Source organism: Ixodes scapularis, unplaced genomic scaffold, assembly GCF_016920785.2.
Source record: "Ixodes scapularis isolate PalLabHiFi unplaced genomic scaffold, ASM1692078v2 PGA_scaffold1__304_contigs__length_218370807, whole genome shotgun sequence".
NCBI classification, from domain to species: Eukaryota; Metazoa; Arthropoda; class Arachnida; order Ixodida; family Ixodidae; genus Ixodes; species Ixodes scapularis.
Genome location: NW_024609846.1, coordinates 174,231,956 through 174,247,743, shown reverse-complemented (window position 1 = coordinate 174,247,743; position 15,788 = coordinate 174,231,956).

Sequence of the window (15,788 nt, the reverse complement as noted above, 5' to 3'; positions counted from 1 at the left end):
GACGAAGATACCAGCTTAGCTCCAGCTCGAGTGACGACGAGGCAGCCGTTCTCGGCGAAGTCTTTGCCGACTCATTCGCCTTGCCAGTGAAGAGGCCCAAGATATGGCGTTACGTCGCAGACGTTGTGCACACCTATTCGGATGAAGAGCTAGGTATGTCGTTTGCTAGAATACAATACGACAAATTCCCCTCAGATGGAACTCGCCTGCGGAGATGACGGTCGCTTTACGGCATGCGTGTTTGGTATTGCTTATAACAGCCCCTTTGCAAAACGTACAGCGCCACGACGGCAGGACATTTTATCAAAGCATGAAGTTCCGATCAGAACTTCATGCTTTCAGCAAAATAGCAATGGGAATCGAAGCTGTTAAAAAGCGAGGGCAGACGCTATGAAAGCGGTGGCAGCGCGTGCAACTGGGTGGATCGCTTACTGAGGCCGACCGCTGAACGACCGCTTGCGCGGAGCGCTCGGCATCTGCCTGGGCAAAGGGCTGGATCGCGCATCCCCGCTTGGTCGCTGCAGCTGCAGCACGAGAGTGAAGCCACCGATCGGCGATTTTGCATGTTGAAAAATCGCGTTTTTGGAGCGTTTCGGAGGCTGGCGGCAACATTTTGAAGACACGTTTTCTACTCGTTCGTAGTCAATCGTCGAAGAAGCTCTTTAAAACCCTGTGTAAGCCCTGAGACTTGCCGTTGAGAACATGTGGAAATTTTCACGGAGGCGCGGTGCCGCAGTAAAAATGCCCAACTCATCGAAAGCAAGTTTCGCCGCCACGATGCAACGCGCAGGTCACGAGTGACCCGCGCGTTGCATCATTGGACTTTTTCCATAATGCAACGTGCGGGACCCTTGTGACGTCACATGTGACGTCAATTGTGATGTCATTATAGGAAACGTCCCATAATGCAATGCGCGGGTCACGAATGAGACTGCACATTGCATTATACGACGTTTCCCATAACTCAACGCGTGGTTACGCCGACGGCGACGTTGGCGTCGCCGACCCGCGCGTTGCATCATGAGACGCTTCCCATAATGCAATGCGCGGGTCACAAATGAGACGGCGCGTTGCATTATGGAACGTTTCCCATAACGCAACGCGCGGTTACGCCGACGGCGATGTTGGCGTCGCCGTCGCCGACCGCGCGTTGCATCATGGGACGCTTCCCATAATGCAACGCGCACACGCCATCATTATGGGAAAGGCCCCATAATGCAATGCGCGGGTCACGAGTGAGACCCGCGCGTTGCATTATGGGACGTTTCCCATAATGCAACGCGCGGTTACGCCGACGGCGACTGCGACGGCGATGCCGCTCAAGCCGGAAACGGGCGTCTAAGAGCTGCTCTCTAAAAAATTAATAGACGTAAACCAAATTGAATTTTCATTCCACAGCCATGTTTGATCCCGTCTTTTTTAACAAAACTGAAATAAGCCTTTGTTAACTGGTTTAAGGATGACGCGGCGTTAATACTAGGCCAAGGATAATATTAGGTGTCACCTTTTAGCATATTGAAGACATGTCCAACCAAACGGTCATTTGTAACCATCATATAGTTTCTATATCAGCGAAAAAGCCATGTCGGTTACATATCAAAACTTGCATGGCTCGAATGGCCTGTGAAAGCAGCGAGAAAACGATGTCGGTCAGTCACCGAAAACTCCGTGGCTGAACTGGCCGGTGATTACAGAAAGAAAACGATGTCGGCCAGTCAGCGGAGACTCCACGGCTAGACTGGCCGCTGACTACAGCAAGAAAACGATGTCGGCCAGTCACCGGAAACTCTATGGCTAGAGTGGCCTGTGACTACAGCAAGAAAACGATATCGGCCAGTCACCGGAAACTCCATGGCTAGGCTGGCCGGTGACTACAGCAAGAAAACGATGTCGGCCAGTCACCGGAAACTCCATGGCTAGACTGGCCAGCGACTACAGCAAGAAAACGATATCGGCCAGTCACCGGAAACTCCACGGCTAGACTGGCCGGTGACAACAGCAAGAAAACGATGTCGGCCGGTATCGGGAACTTTCCGGCTGGCGCTGGCCAGTTTAGACAACGAGTCCCCGATATCGGCCGGGATCGGTTTCTTACCGGCGTCCCTGGCCGGGATCCGCCGTACAGCTCCCGGTACTGGCCGACGTAATCCCAGTATCGGCCGACATGGTGTGCTACCTGGGAGTACCTAGACATTTTAGCTGAGTTTTGGTTGGAAAATACTATAAACGACTACACAAGAAAAATGCCTAGGGCATAATATTTCGCGAGGTTGTATTGATCATATTAGAGTCAGAGTAGTCAGAGTAAGTGAATTGAGAGCACTAGGGAGTTTTCGTAGACCGCGTTTACCCCTCCGCTAAGCCCTCCGCAACCCGCTAATATACCCAGAACTCTACAGTCAAGCCCATGAGCGCGCAGGCGCATTAGCGGTTTCTTCGTTGCGGAGGACTTAGCGGAGGGGGAAACGCGGTCTACGAAAACTCCCCAATATCTGGTGTGATCGGAGGAAAAAGTTGCAGAGCATTACTTTGTAATCACAACACTACTGCAAGAGAAGATCTTTAAAAACTCCCGGACCGCAGATGATAATATAATTAATTTTGATAACAAAAATAGTGACAGATTAATACAAGATTACGATTGGAACCTGCTTCTTGAAAGTGATCATATTGCTACAAATACGCGACTAGTTGATAGGTTCGAAGAAAGTTGTTCTAACTAAAAGCAAAATATACTAAACAAAGAAAGGATAAAAAACATATGTATCGATAAATAGATAATGGAAGTCTGCTAATCAAAAGACAAGTTTTGGGCAAGATGTAAAAGAAACCCGGATAATGTGCATCTAGAAGATGAATTCCAAAACAAAAATGAGAAATAAAGTTACGGCTATGATACGATTAGCAAAAAATAAATATTAACTGAAGGAGTTCAAAGAGTGCAAGGCAAATTCTCAAGGAATATGGCAACTAACACGGTAGTTATCAGGTATAAAGCCTAAACAACCATGATAAATAAAAACAATGAGACTCATGTCCATATCGGGACTAGTGTAAATTCAGCATTTTTGCCTTTGATGACTGTGCAGGATCCAGACAAAAATACTTTCTAGTATGTCTTACTTGAAGCCAGGCGGACATGACCTAATAAAAGTGAGGGATTTTTTGAAACGTTTATAAATTGAGACGTGTTTTGCTTTCAATTTTCAACGGCACATTTGAAAGCGGAAATATTTCAGGCGCAATGAAATTGTCCATCATAAGGCCAGTACACAAAAAAGGATATGACAAAGAAGTAACAAATTATAGACCAATATTCATACTTCCAGCCATGACATACATCATGGAAATGTATTTATTTAGCAAAAGGGATGACCTCATTCTGCGACAAATGTTTTTTAATACTCTCAACATAATACAGGTTTTGAAAAAGAAAAAAAAACACAGCTTTGCTGATGGAAACGTTCCCGCATATAATTTATAAGGCTTTAGATGATAATAAAATCACTATCGCACTGTTTCTTGACCTATGCCGAGTCATTGATACCATAGATCATTCAGTCATGTTAGCAAAGCTGCGCAGAATGAGTTTTAGAGGGCCATTTTATACCGTTTTCAAAAGGCACTTGAATAACAGATTTCAAATAGTGAGGCTTAACGGTCAAACAAGTGATCAAATTAAAAGGAAGTTTGAAGTCTCATAAGGATCTACACTGGGTCCTTTACTCTTTAACATATATGATAATGACATAGGTAACCTGAAGCTCAAATCTAGTTTATTTCAATACGAAGATGACACGGCATTAATATTAGCGCACGAACAATACAATTTCACTGCTCCCATATTTCAAAACATTATAGTACAATTAATGAGCTGGTTAACAAACAATTGTATTTTTGTCAAACACAACAAAACTAAACTCATATGTTTACGAAACCCTCATAAACAAGTTCCGTTTGATGTTCCGATATTTCTTCCTGATCAACGTTGTGATCAGTGTGACTGCCGGAAAATGGATACTGTTAAAAGAATACCCTACCTTGCTTTGCATTTCGACCAAAACGTTTTATAAAGTAATCACATTGATGATATCACACAAAAAGTTCGCGTAGATTCCGCATATCTATATAGATTTAAAAGTGGATGTAACGTCAATCCGAGGCGTGAGTTGTACCTATCATTAGGTGAATCTGTAATACCTTACGGAATCGCTATGCGTGGAATGTGTCCAAAATACAAACAAGAACATTTTATAGTATAATAATTAGATGTGATAACAATATAGTATATGGGTAAAAACATGAACAATAAAACGAAGGAAAAGAAGAATGCAGTCGGATTATTATCATTTGAAAATGTTTTTAAATATGTCGTTTTAACCAGCCATCATTTTTCGAAAGAAATCAATGAAATATCCAACGGGATAGAAACACTCTGGTACACAGAAGCCTATGCAATTTCAAAAATATATGCAAACAACACAAAAAAAAAACAAAAAAAAAACAGAGAAACTATTAAGTTCCGGCATTATTAAATAGCTTGCGTAAAGACATCCTAAGTCTGTCATCTAAGAGGCGGATGTATAATAAAATAAGACTGGTGTTTTCGCCGAACTGAAATGCTAAACAATGAGGTATTGCGTAAGAGCTTAGTGTTTTCCATCGAGTTTCGCTATACACGTGTGGATTCTTGCCATTATGTGTTTAAATTCGCAATGCTTTTTTTTTTGTAGCGCTTGAATGATTGTTATTGTCGAGTGGGGTGTTACTCAACAAGTGAACTTTTAACTTGTGCATGAATTTTGTTGTTGGCTGTTATTTTGAATGTTTCCTTCATGTTTTACATACATTTAAACATCATTTGTGTCTACATTATGGAAATTTCTGTTTTTCCATGTCCCGCATACAAGCGTACCTACGCCTAAGCGGGCAGGATTGTATGGGAGCTTTTTCTGTAACAAAATAAACTTAACTTAAGCGAAGCCTCGTGGTTCTCGAACCAGTGCCTCGCGGTACCCTCCAACGGAAAGTAGAGGTTCTGCGTATACTGCTCAGCAGTCAATTCATTGTGGCGTGCCGTGAGCTCATAGTGCTGAATCCAGTCCACGACGTCCTCGTGCATCTCGCCATGGAAGGGCGAAGGCCCACGGGAAGTAATTGGCAGGTAGACGGAGGGCGCGTTCGAAGCCGGCGGCGACATCGTCTTGTTCTTCTTGGGCTTGGAATGGCGTTTCCCGCACCTCCACCAGAAATATCACGAATGACAGGAGCAGAAGCGGCGAAAATCCCGTTTCAAACTGGAAGTTTAATTGGGCGAACTTGTGCCAACGAAATGAAGAACGAGCGTCGAGACAGCAGAAAAGCGGGCGGCGATCCGGCGGCGTTACTGCAAGACATAGCAAGGCTGGCTGGGGTAGATCACGCGCAGACCCTTATCTAGTGTGAGCCGGCATCTCGAACATTCGGCCTAGTGGGTTCGAGCGTCGAGCATATGAGGTGAGAATGAGCTGGCACTTTCGAAAACAAGATGTGGGACGAAATGATAAAAATTACGTTCCGAGTAAGGATAAACACGAATCTTCCAGGAATCCGTGACCAAGCGTTGCTTGCTCGGCCCCGCGCGCGGAAATATTACTCAATGTTTAGGTCGTTTACTGCGCCTTTGTGGCTAATATATTTTAACCGATGAAAAGCATAAAACAGTTTGCCTGCTGCCGCAGAGAGAAGATATTTTTATAATTTTCGCTGCTGCAGCCTAAGATTGCTAACTTGCGTGTCAATGGCACCATTTCTATGGGATATTTATTCTAATTTTAATCACTAGAGAACAAAATGCCGCACGAATATTATACCTGTCCCCTTTGTGCAGGTCGGTTGATGCCACAAGTTAATCGGGCGAACTTCTTAAATTTGGCTGTCCAGAACACTCAGAATTCCTTACAAATAATGTGACGAAGTTTAATCGTTACACCAATGTACTACTTTTTATTTCAGGATTACTTTAATGCGGAATAGAAATATATTTCTCTCAAACAACTAGAAAAACTTTAACAAAAGGTAAAGAAGCGGCAGTATAAAAAAATAAGCTAACATAATAATTGGGTTGTCTCTATGTCTATACAGCCTAGAACTTGGTCTGCCACAAGGGGCGACGAGTCTCCCAGCTGTAGATGAGAACTTTATCCAGTGCAGTACAACCGCTAGCCTGGGGTCTTTGACGTGCATCACGCAATAGTGATACATGACCGCACGCCGGTACAATGCTCATCCAGATCGAAACGGGCAAAGATGGGGCTCGAACCAGCTAACATATCCAAGCCGGAAGCAGCATTTGTGTTGTCATTCCCTGCTTCTCCCACTTGCGGAAGCCGCGCCTTTACGCAGTGATGCGAGATGGGATGGTTATTTAGTATTTTCAGAATGCAGTAAATAACCACACTCGAAAATTATGGAAATATAAAAATATCCGAGCATTACCATACTGAAAAATGTCTCTGCTGTGATCGCCAGCCTCTTTTTAACATCAGCCTATCCTGCTCTGCTCCACAGCCCCACCATCGGCTATTTAAAGCAAAATTAAACTTTTTTCATGCCCCGTTATCTGTATTTACACAGGCTTCAAAACAAATCGCAGAAATATTTCGCCCGAGAACTCGCAACTTCTCTGTTGACTCGGTTGCAATAACGTTTAAAAGTGACAAGCTTTTTATTCTCTTGTGTTTACACAAATGTGTAATAAAGTGCAATGTTTTATACGACATTTAGCTAGTAATTCTTTAATAATCCAAGGTTTACGGGGTTTCTTTTATACCCTCAGCGATCTATTTAAAAAATAATCTTCATAAGGTTTTTGAATATTTTTTCAAACAAGTTAAGCGCATTGTTTGCGTCTGTTTCGCGAAGGACATCGCTCCAGTCAGTGTAGTATAGTTGACGTCTAAAATCACTCAGGCCATCTATCTGGCGTATTGTTTTATAACTTTAGTAATGTCTGTTCTTTATAGCTTTTTACAATATGTTTCTTTGTGTATAAGAAAATACCCAAGTGACCACCTATAGCAGTAATTATAACACCATATTTAGCTTGTAACGTATCAAAACTCGTAATGCGCATATTAAGTACAGTATTACAGTCGCTAGCGATCCTGAAGGAAGATGACTGGTCTTAGAGCTATAATTCTTATTTACTGGACAAAGTTGATGAAACTGTGCAACCTCGTTAAGTTTCTTGTACTCATTTCAAATATCTTATTATGTTTTATTAACCAGACTATTTACTAAAACAATTAAAAATATCACTCTTTAGAAACCAACAATAGGGAGAAAACTGTGTAACCAAATTATCGCAAATTGCTGAGCGATTGTGCCGCATATGTGAAGCGTGGGAAACACAATTCGTCAAAGATCAAAGGTCACGGCTTCAGTGCGTTTCATGGAAACTCAAGGAACTACTCTAACATCGTTATAAATTTACTTCAAACATAGGACTACGTACTGCAAAACATAAGGAATCCAACGTAGGAAGTAATTGTCAGGTTTGATTATTCTTACTGATCCTAAAATACTTCAAAAATAAGTGTTCATTATGTTGCTATCGCGGAAAAAAAGGAAAAGCAATTACAAGATTTACGAGGCACAAACTGCAAAATCATTTTCCTTTATCACCTGCTTTGCATTCTTAGCTACATGTTGCAAAAACAATTAAAGTTCTAACTTTCCTCTGCGTTAGGAATCCCTTTAAAATCCTGCAAAAGACAGTTGCATTCTACCACCATTTTAGTAGAAACTTTGATGCAAATTTTGGCCGCATGAATATTACAAATGGATGTTACGGTTCTAATATTGATCTATGAAATTACAAACCTGGCAGAGCAGGAGGAAAAATCTATAGATTTAGCAAATGCCATCTCGAAGCCCCCCACGCGACGGAGACATTTCTTTATTAGGAACTTATTCAATGACAAGCATTTGTCATCGTGCTGTAGCTGCATGCAGGCTTCGTTTTATTGTGATGCCCATCTCAGACTGGGCAGGCCATAAGCTGGTTGATGGCAAGTGAGATTTTGTTTATTGAATTTCTGATGCACTGCAGACGATGGCTGGTCCAAGCAGGAGACGAAAAAATACAGAAGTACAAAACAAAATAGGAGATAAACAGAGTTGACACGTTTGAAAATAATGTAGAAATGCCCAGTGTTACATCACTTTATAAACTGGAAAGCAAATGCGATTTGTCACTGTTCACAGCACGACAGTGACTAGTTTAAAAGAAAAAAAATGAAGAAGCAAGTTGCACAGTCAAAAGCAAGAGCAGAGTGAATAGGCTAAGAAATAAAAGGAACACCAGAATAACTCGAAAATATACTTAGATTAGTGTTCAATTATGACATGAACATTTACAATGATACGCTCACCGCTGAGGGCAACCTAAAACGATGACATGGCTGAAAAGAAAACAACCCCATAGAAGATTTTAAAGTTCGTTATCTAGCAATGAGGCGAAATTTGTAGATGAAATAAGGTCACAAGGAAGATAGTTCCAATTATCGAGTGTTAGGTTGAAGAGGAGTATTTAAATAAACTGGTTTGTGCAAGGAAGGATATCAAAAATTACTGATGATGGCGTCTAGTACGTCTTGTAACAAGGCGTTGTAGATAGGTTTTCAATCAAGAAATAACTTTTGGTTATAAAAATAATGCAGAAAGCTTAGACGAGCTATTTTACACATCTATGGTTCTTTTACCCTAGCAAGGCATTTTGGTGATCTTGGTATGCTCTACTTTAGTGATAAACATTTTATTAGGGATTGTTCCAATATTGAACAGTTGTGCACGTATCGAATCAAATCAAACCAATTACCACAAAGTGGGCTCGAAAAGGAGGGGGGGGGGGGGGGGCAACGCGGGTCTCACTTGGGCAGCCCACCTGGGCAGCCTCGTGGTACCCACAAGGGACAACTTGGACAACTCACATGAACTCTCCTCGTGGGATCCCCGACTGGGTCTACTTGCGCAGTCCACAAGGGCCATTCTCGTAGGGCCCACAGGCGGGCTAGGTGGATAGTCCACATTGTCCCCTCCCGTGGGGCCCACAGTGGTCCTTCGTGGATAGCTCACTTAAGGGCACCTCTGGAACCTGATTTCGTTCGGCGTAAATAAATAAATTCCTTGGGTGGGGGTATTGCAGTGCATACCTAGTTGAGCATGCCTCACTTTCCCCGTGTGCCTTCTGGAAATATTAACATTTTTTTAGGTAGATAAAAAGTCTTGAGCAACACCATACACCTTTGGGTATTTAAAGGGCCCATGAAACGATTTTTGGGTTGGGATAAATCATTTTAGATTGGGATTTTAGTAATAGAACATCGTTCAGTGGGCCAAATGAAAAAAGGTAGAAAGTCAAAAGCCTGACATTCAGTGCGAAAATTTGAAAACACAGCGGACTATTTCGTTCCTTCTCCCCTTCGTAACCGCTCTGCCTTTTCACTGGGATACATCCGAGGTCCCAAAAGCGTGTCATCGGGTCCAAACTGACGTCACACAAAACCGGACCTCATTTAGTCCCTTCACCCCTAAGCTGACATTGTGGTGGAAGCTACGCGTTTGCCGGACCAATCAGCCACCTCCGTTTCATCACCTGAACTTCATTCTCTGCAGCCACATTTGCCACGCTTACGTGGCAAAAGTGTGGCTAGCCCAAGGAGCACGTAGCTTCCACAGCACTGTCAGCTTAGGGGTGAACGGGCTAGGGAAAGAAACTTTTGTCTGAGTTTTGAGCGACGGGCTAATCTTCTAGGGGGAGAATGGATGTGTCCGGGGATTACACAAACCAGGTTCCGAGCGAGAGGGGCCTCCCGTCTTTTCGTCTTCTTGAACTGTTTGGTGGAATGCGCGATTTATGAGTTGAGGAGGAAAGCGAAACAGGAAAAAGTTGGAAAAGCGTTTCATGACCCCTTTAAACTGTACGAAATAGAACAAACGACAACGATGCACACTTTGATATAAATCCTTTAGGACAGGTAGTCGGGATGCAAACCCATCTTAACCGTCTACAGACACGCAATTTTAGAACAGATATGACATTCTGACGGGCGTGTTTTGGATTCACACTAAAATTCAATACACCGCATAAAAAATACTCCCCACGTAAAACGGCCGTTTCAACATGCATGCTGAGTAGCAAGTCATTTATAATGTTTAGCAAGCCTAAAATTTCTCACTCAAGCTTAAAATTACAATCTCCGGTAATTTGGTAATAAATTAGGCCGGTCTCCTACTTTAAATCTCCAGAACGTGCAGTAAATATTCGCATAGTTAGCTAGAATTTCCGTTTTGGGAGTTGCATAGGTACTCCTAATTGGGCATACCCGCGCTTTTCCACCTTGGAGCCCACATCTATGCTAACCGTGAACCCCTATAGCCGACGTGTGACTGAAGGGGGCATTGTACGGGCGGCCTAAGTTGGGCATGTCCACGCTTTGACACTGTGGAGGCCACATTATTGCTGTCTTCTGCCGTGCGAAGCCGAGTTGTGGCCCACCGTGGCTTAACTTAGGCAGCCCAAGTTGGGCACGTCCACTTTTTGCCACCGTGGAGCACGCACCATTCCTAACGTGGCCCGCGCAAAGGCTAGGTGGGACTCACGGTGGCTTTACATGTGCAGCCCAAGTCGGCCATGCCCATGCTTTGGCAAGGTTCACACCGTTGCTAACTCGGTCCCCGCAGAGCCAAGGTGGGGCCCACGGGAGTTTTACATGGGTAGCCCAAGTCGGGCAGGCCCATGCTTTTCCATCGAGGAGCCCGCACCATGGTTAACATGGCTCACGCACAGCCGAGGTAGGACCCACAGGGCTTTTAGTTATGCAGCCGAAATCGGGCATGCCCGTGCGTTGTCATCGCGGAGCCCAAATCATTGCTAATTTGGCCTCTGCACAGCCGAAGTGAGACCCACAGGAGTTTGACTTAGGCAGGCCAAGTCGTCCATTCTCCAGCTTCGCCACCGTGGAGCCCAAACCATTGCTAACGAGGCCCAAGCACAGGCTAAGTTGGGCGCACGGGAGTTTTACATGGGAAGCGCAAGTTTGGCATGCCCATGCTTTGCCACCTGGCGGCCACACCGTTGATAAGTTGGCGCCCGCAGAGCTTAGGTAGGAACCATGGGTTTTTTATATGGGTAGCACATGTAGGTCATGCCCACAGTTTTCCACCATGAAGCCCATATGTTCGTAAACTTGGGCCCCACAAAGACGAGGTGGAAACAACGGGTGTTTTACATAGGCAGCTCATCCCTGGCATGCCCACGCTGAAGATCTGCCTGATTCACGCTATCAGGAACGTATTTCCTTGTTCAATGGTATCTGGGCCTCATCTGAATTTCCAGCGGTTTGGCGATGGGCATGGGTGGTCCGCCCATTCAAGAGCGGCAAACTCGCAGGTACTAGCAGATTAATCGGCCCGTGTCCCTCGCATAATGCGTCGCCAAGCTCTTCGAGCGACTGGAACACGCCCGTTTGATCTCGTGGCTGGAAGATCACCCCCTCTTTCTGTTAACTATGACTGGGTTCCGGTCTCGTCTCTCCTCTCAAGACGGCATCCTGGATATTGTCAGTGCAGTGCAAAACGGAGCGCCTAAACGGGAGTCTACAGTGGCGGCGTTCTTTGACATGTAGGCCGCGTTCGACAATGGGGAACCGGCATCAGTCTAAGCCCAACTAACCTCCTGGGGTATCCCTGAGAGAGTTCAGGGCTTCCTCGAGGGTTTCTTCTCGGATCGTTCGATCGCAGTAAGACTGAGCAGCGCACTCGACAAATCAAGTAGTTTGAACCACGGTCTGCCCCATGGGCAGCGTCCTGTGTCCTCTACTTTTTTACATCGCCATTGCAGGTCTCGCAGCGACTATTCACGACACAAGTATTCCGGTCGAAATCTCCATGTACGCGCACAACTTGTGCATCTGGGTCTCTGGCCTCCGACACCCGACCTTAAGGGTAATTATGCAATCTGTCATAGACAAGATCAAGGCTTTCCTCAATGGCCAGGGTCTTTCGATTTCCGTCCTAAGTGTGCAGCCATTGTCTTCCCAGGAAAGAATCGCCAGTTTTGGGAAATTAAGCTCCAACTGGACTTCTAGCCCCGGCGCCTTCTATCAAAGCAACGCTTTCTCAGCATTGCACTTGATAATCGCTACAAGGAGCGTCACCAGGTAAAGGACGTCACGGCTTCCACCATCTCTTCCCAGAACGCTGTGCGATGTGTTGGTAGACAGAGCTGGGGCAACTCTCCCCGAGCCATGCTGACCCTTCACTCTTCATTGGTGGCGAACCGATTCCTGTGCATCTTACCTTCCATGGACCTTCTTCCCAGCCTCATTAGTCGTTCCCAGAAGCGCAAGGAACGAGAGGGTGTAGGAAGAGGCCTAACCGCTGCCTTTGCATCTTCAAACCTCCCAACGCCTTTTGCTACAGATCTATTGTTTCTCGTATACGTGAATAATATAGTAAGCATCGAATTTTCCGCTAAATTTTTATGTACACAGACGATACTAGCATATATTTTCTAGGTCCATAGAAGGTCTACTTCTATAACAAACGTTTTGACATGTAATTAAAAAAAAAGGATAAATATTAACTCTATAATTCTTAATGCCGCTAAAACTAATGCAGTCCTATTTCTATGACCGAGATCATATGTTCAAATACCACGCGAACTGTATTTTGGGTCATGCACAATAGAATGTTTGTACCATTAAGACTCTCGGTGTTATCTTTTCTAGTCATATGCCATAGAATAATCGCGTAACACACATTTATAAAAAAAAAACTTTGTAAAGTTGTGGGCATTATGAATAAATGCAGGCATATACTCCCGGTAAACATCAAAATATTAATTTACAATCCCATTTTTTTTTATTCCGTAATGTGCTATTTCCATTTAGTAATGGGAACAACTGCTAAGTGCAATTTAGACAAATTGCGTCTTTTACAGAAAAAGGCTGTTAGAATCATTAAACATGTACCTCTTGATTATCACTCTCTTTCTCATTTTGAAACACATAAAATCATTGATATATATAATATGTATTCCTCCAGATTGATTTTAAATTATATATAGTGTGTAAGAAAATTATTAACAATTTTAGACCTCGCTCAACCGGAAAAGGAACGTGTCTATTTACGCATCGCGTCATAGGCCCCTCTGGCGTGTTTGAACATTTAGAACGAAATTCGGCACTCAGAGATACTGCTACAAATTACCGCTCCTGTTAAACTTGCTTTTTTTTTTCTCGCGACGTTGATATATACTTTGTAAACAATCGTAACATACTGGAAATTTTATAATCTAAAATTATTATTTACGTTTCTGATAGCGCTAAGTTTGTGTAATCAAGTGTATTTATATATTTTTTGTGATTGTTTTATACTGTTTATTATTCATATCAGTACAGCTGCAGCCTTGTATTAGGGCGCTCGGACCCGTCAAGCTGCAAACACACATTTTTTTTTTTCAGTGCCCTTGTCACGAATGCATTTTTGTGGCAGAAAATAAACAGATTTTATTTGATCCCCCTAGGAAAGCCCTACCCGGGCAAGGCCCTGATCATGAGTCTCAGGACCTGCACTCGGTCCAAACCCAGCCGCGCCGCAAATATCCTTCTCGGAGTTGCATGGGAACTTCCTTAGTTATCCAAACCTGATGGCACGACATCCCACTGGGAGGCAGGCCTGCATTCAGCAGAATTCCTACCCGGCGTTCGACAGAAGGCCAGCGCGCTCTCTCTGGTCCTCAAGGCAGCTGCTGAAGAACAACTGACAGCAAGGTACCCTCTGCACCTTCACATATACACAGACGAATCCATGAACAGGGTTTGGAAAAGCAGCGCGGCAGCCTTTCACAACCCTGCCTTACAAATGAACTGGAGTGCCCGCAGTACCCGCATGGTCGTCCTCGACCGCCGAACTTATGGCGATAAAGGGAAACCCTGCCTGCGACGCAGTCCTTGCCTCCACAACTAATCGTTTTAATCACGGACTCCCGCGGAAGCAATCGGCGTATACACAAGCCTGGTGCATTACATACGAGGTGAGACGGGCAGCCCGCCATCTCGAACGTAGCCTCACGTGCTCACGACCTCACTCGTACGCTCGGTGCGCCTTTTGATCCCAGACGCTATCAGCAATTTTTGAATAACCGGAGACAAGGGACGACAAATGGGACAAAACACGGAACGCTTTGTGTCTTGTCCCCTTTTCGTACGTCGCCTCCGGTTTTTCAAAAACGTGTAACATAACCAGCTCGCTTGCCTACTCACTCTGTCTTCAATCTATCAGCAAACCGTCCGGGCCTTCTCTGATTTCTTTCTCTGGGCGGCTCAAAGCGGCCACCTTGTCTGACTCTGGGATTAAAAATGTCCAACGCGACGCTGGTCCTTTGACTCGGGACAGGGAGCGCATACACAGGGAGGCTCCTCCACCAATTTGAACAGAGGGACACTCCTCTCTGCCAGTGGTGTTCTGCCACCGAGGACGATGCCCATATAGTTTGGGGGCGCCCTCTAAACAATCGCGTTTCTTTCCGCCCTGTCATTAGAGCACATCAGACCAACGGAAGCATCGGACGTGGTTTACCCTGAAGCTCCCAGGCATAGAAGATGAATTATAAAGTCCCTCCTACTGTGTTTTCTCTAAGAGACTGGCCTCGCCAAGCACCTATGACGTCCCATCCTGTGCTTGCGCTAAGTCCCATCACTCGAGCCATGGCTCGCCATCTCGCTGACTGAAACATGAATGCTACTGGTTTCTTTTGCCCCCTGAGGTAACCTAAACCTTATTGTTTTTCCTTTCCCCTCGCCCAGGTCGGACGAACGCTTGCACCTTCGGCAAAGCTAACACTGACCCCCCCCCCCCCCCCCCCCGTACAAGTTAGTCAGGCGATAGTGGTTGACCCGGTGTTTCGGCGATATCGACGCCTGCGACGATATCTTTTTTTTCTTTGTTTTTGTGCAAGCACGCTTTATTAAACGATGTGTTATTTTAGTTAACCCTTGTTTTCTCGCCAATCATTAGTTGCCACCCTTCGTTTCGAGAGTCCAAAATTTCTAAGAATTCGGGATCTTCTAAACAGGCTAATATTTGCCCGTAACAAGCTGAATCATTTAAAGGAAAATTTCCTACAAATATGCGGTCGTAATCTCGCGGGCCCTGGGAAAACACACAACATTCACGAAGGAGAAATAATGAAAATTACTTTATTTATCATGGAAATATTGTGTTCGTTGAGTAAAAAGGCGAACTTCTTTTGACACAATTTCGTCTTCTTAAAAGACCAGTTTCTTTCGTTATCCAATTTTTCCTCGCCACTCATTCGTTACCTCTTTGTTGGGTCCAACGGGTGAAAAAATTTAGGCTATTTTAAACACGATAATTTTTTCCCGTAACAGGCTCAAACGTTTAGAGAGAAACTCCATCAATACGAGCTTATAGTCTCGCGGGCCCTATGGAAAAATACAGAACATCCAGCAACGAGAAATAATTAAAATAACTTCATTTATCATGTAAGTATTCTGTTAGAACTCTTCAAACAGCTTGACAAAGCAAGTGGGTGTAGATGCCGACTACAGACATCCGGGTTTGCTTGCGTGTGCAACGTTACATCAAGCAAGATAAGAACAATGCAGTTGCAATAAAACGTAAACAAGGACCAAAACAAAACTGAAGGTGAGGCCGGCAGACGAAAACATTGGCTGCAGAAACCACTATCGTTTATTTGTTTACGAGTTTTAATAGCATTC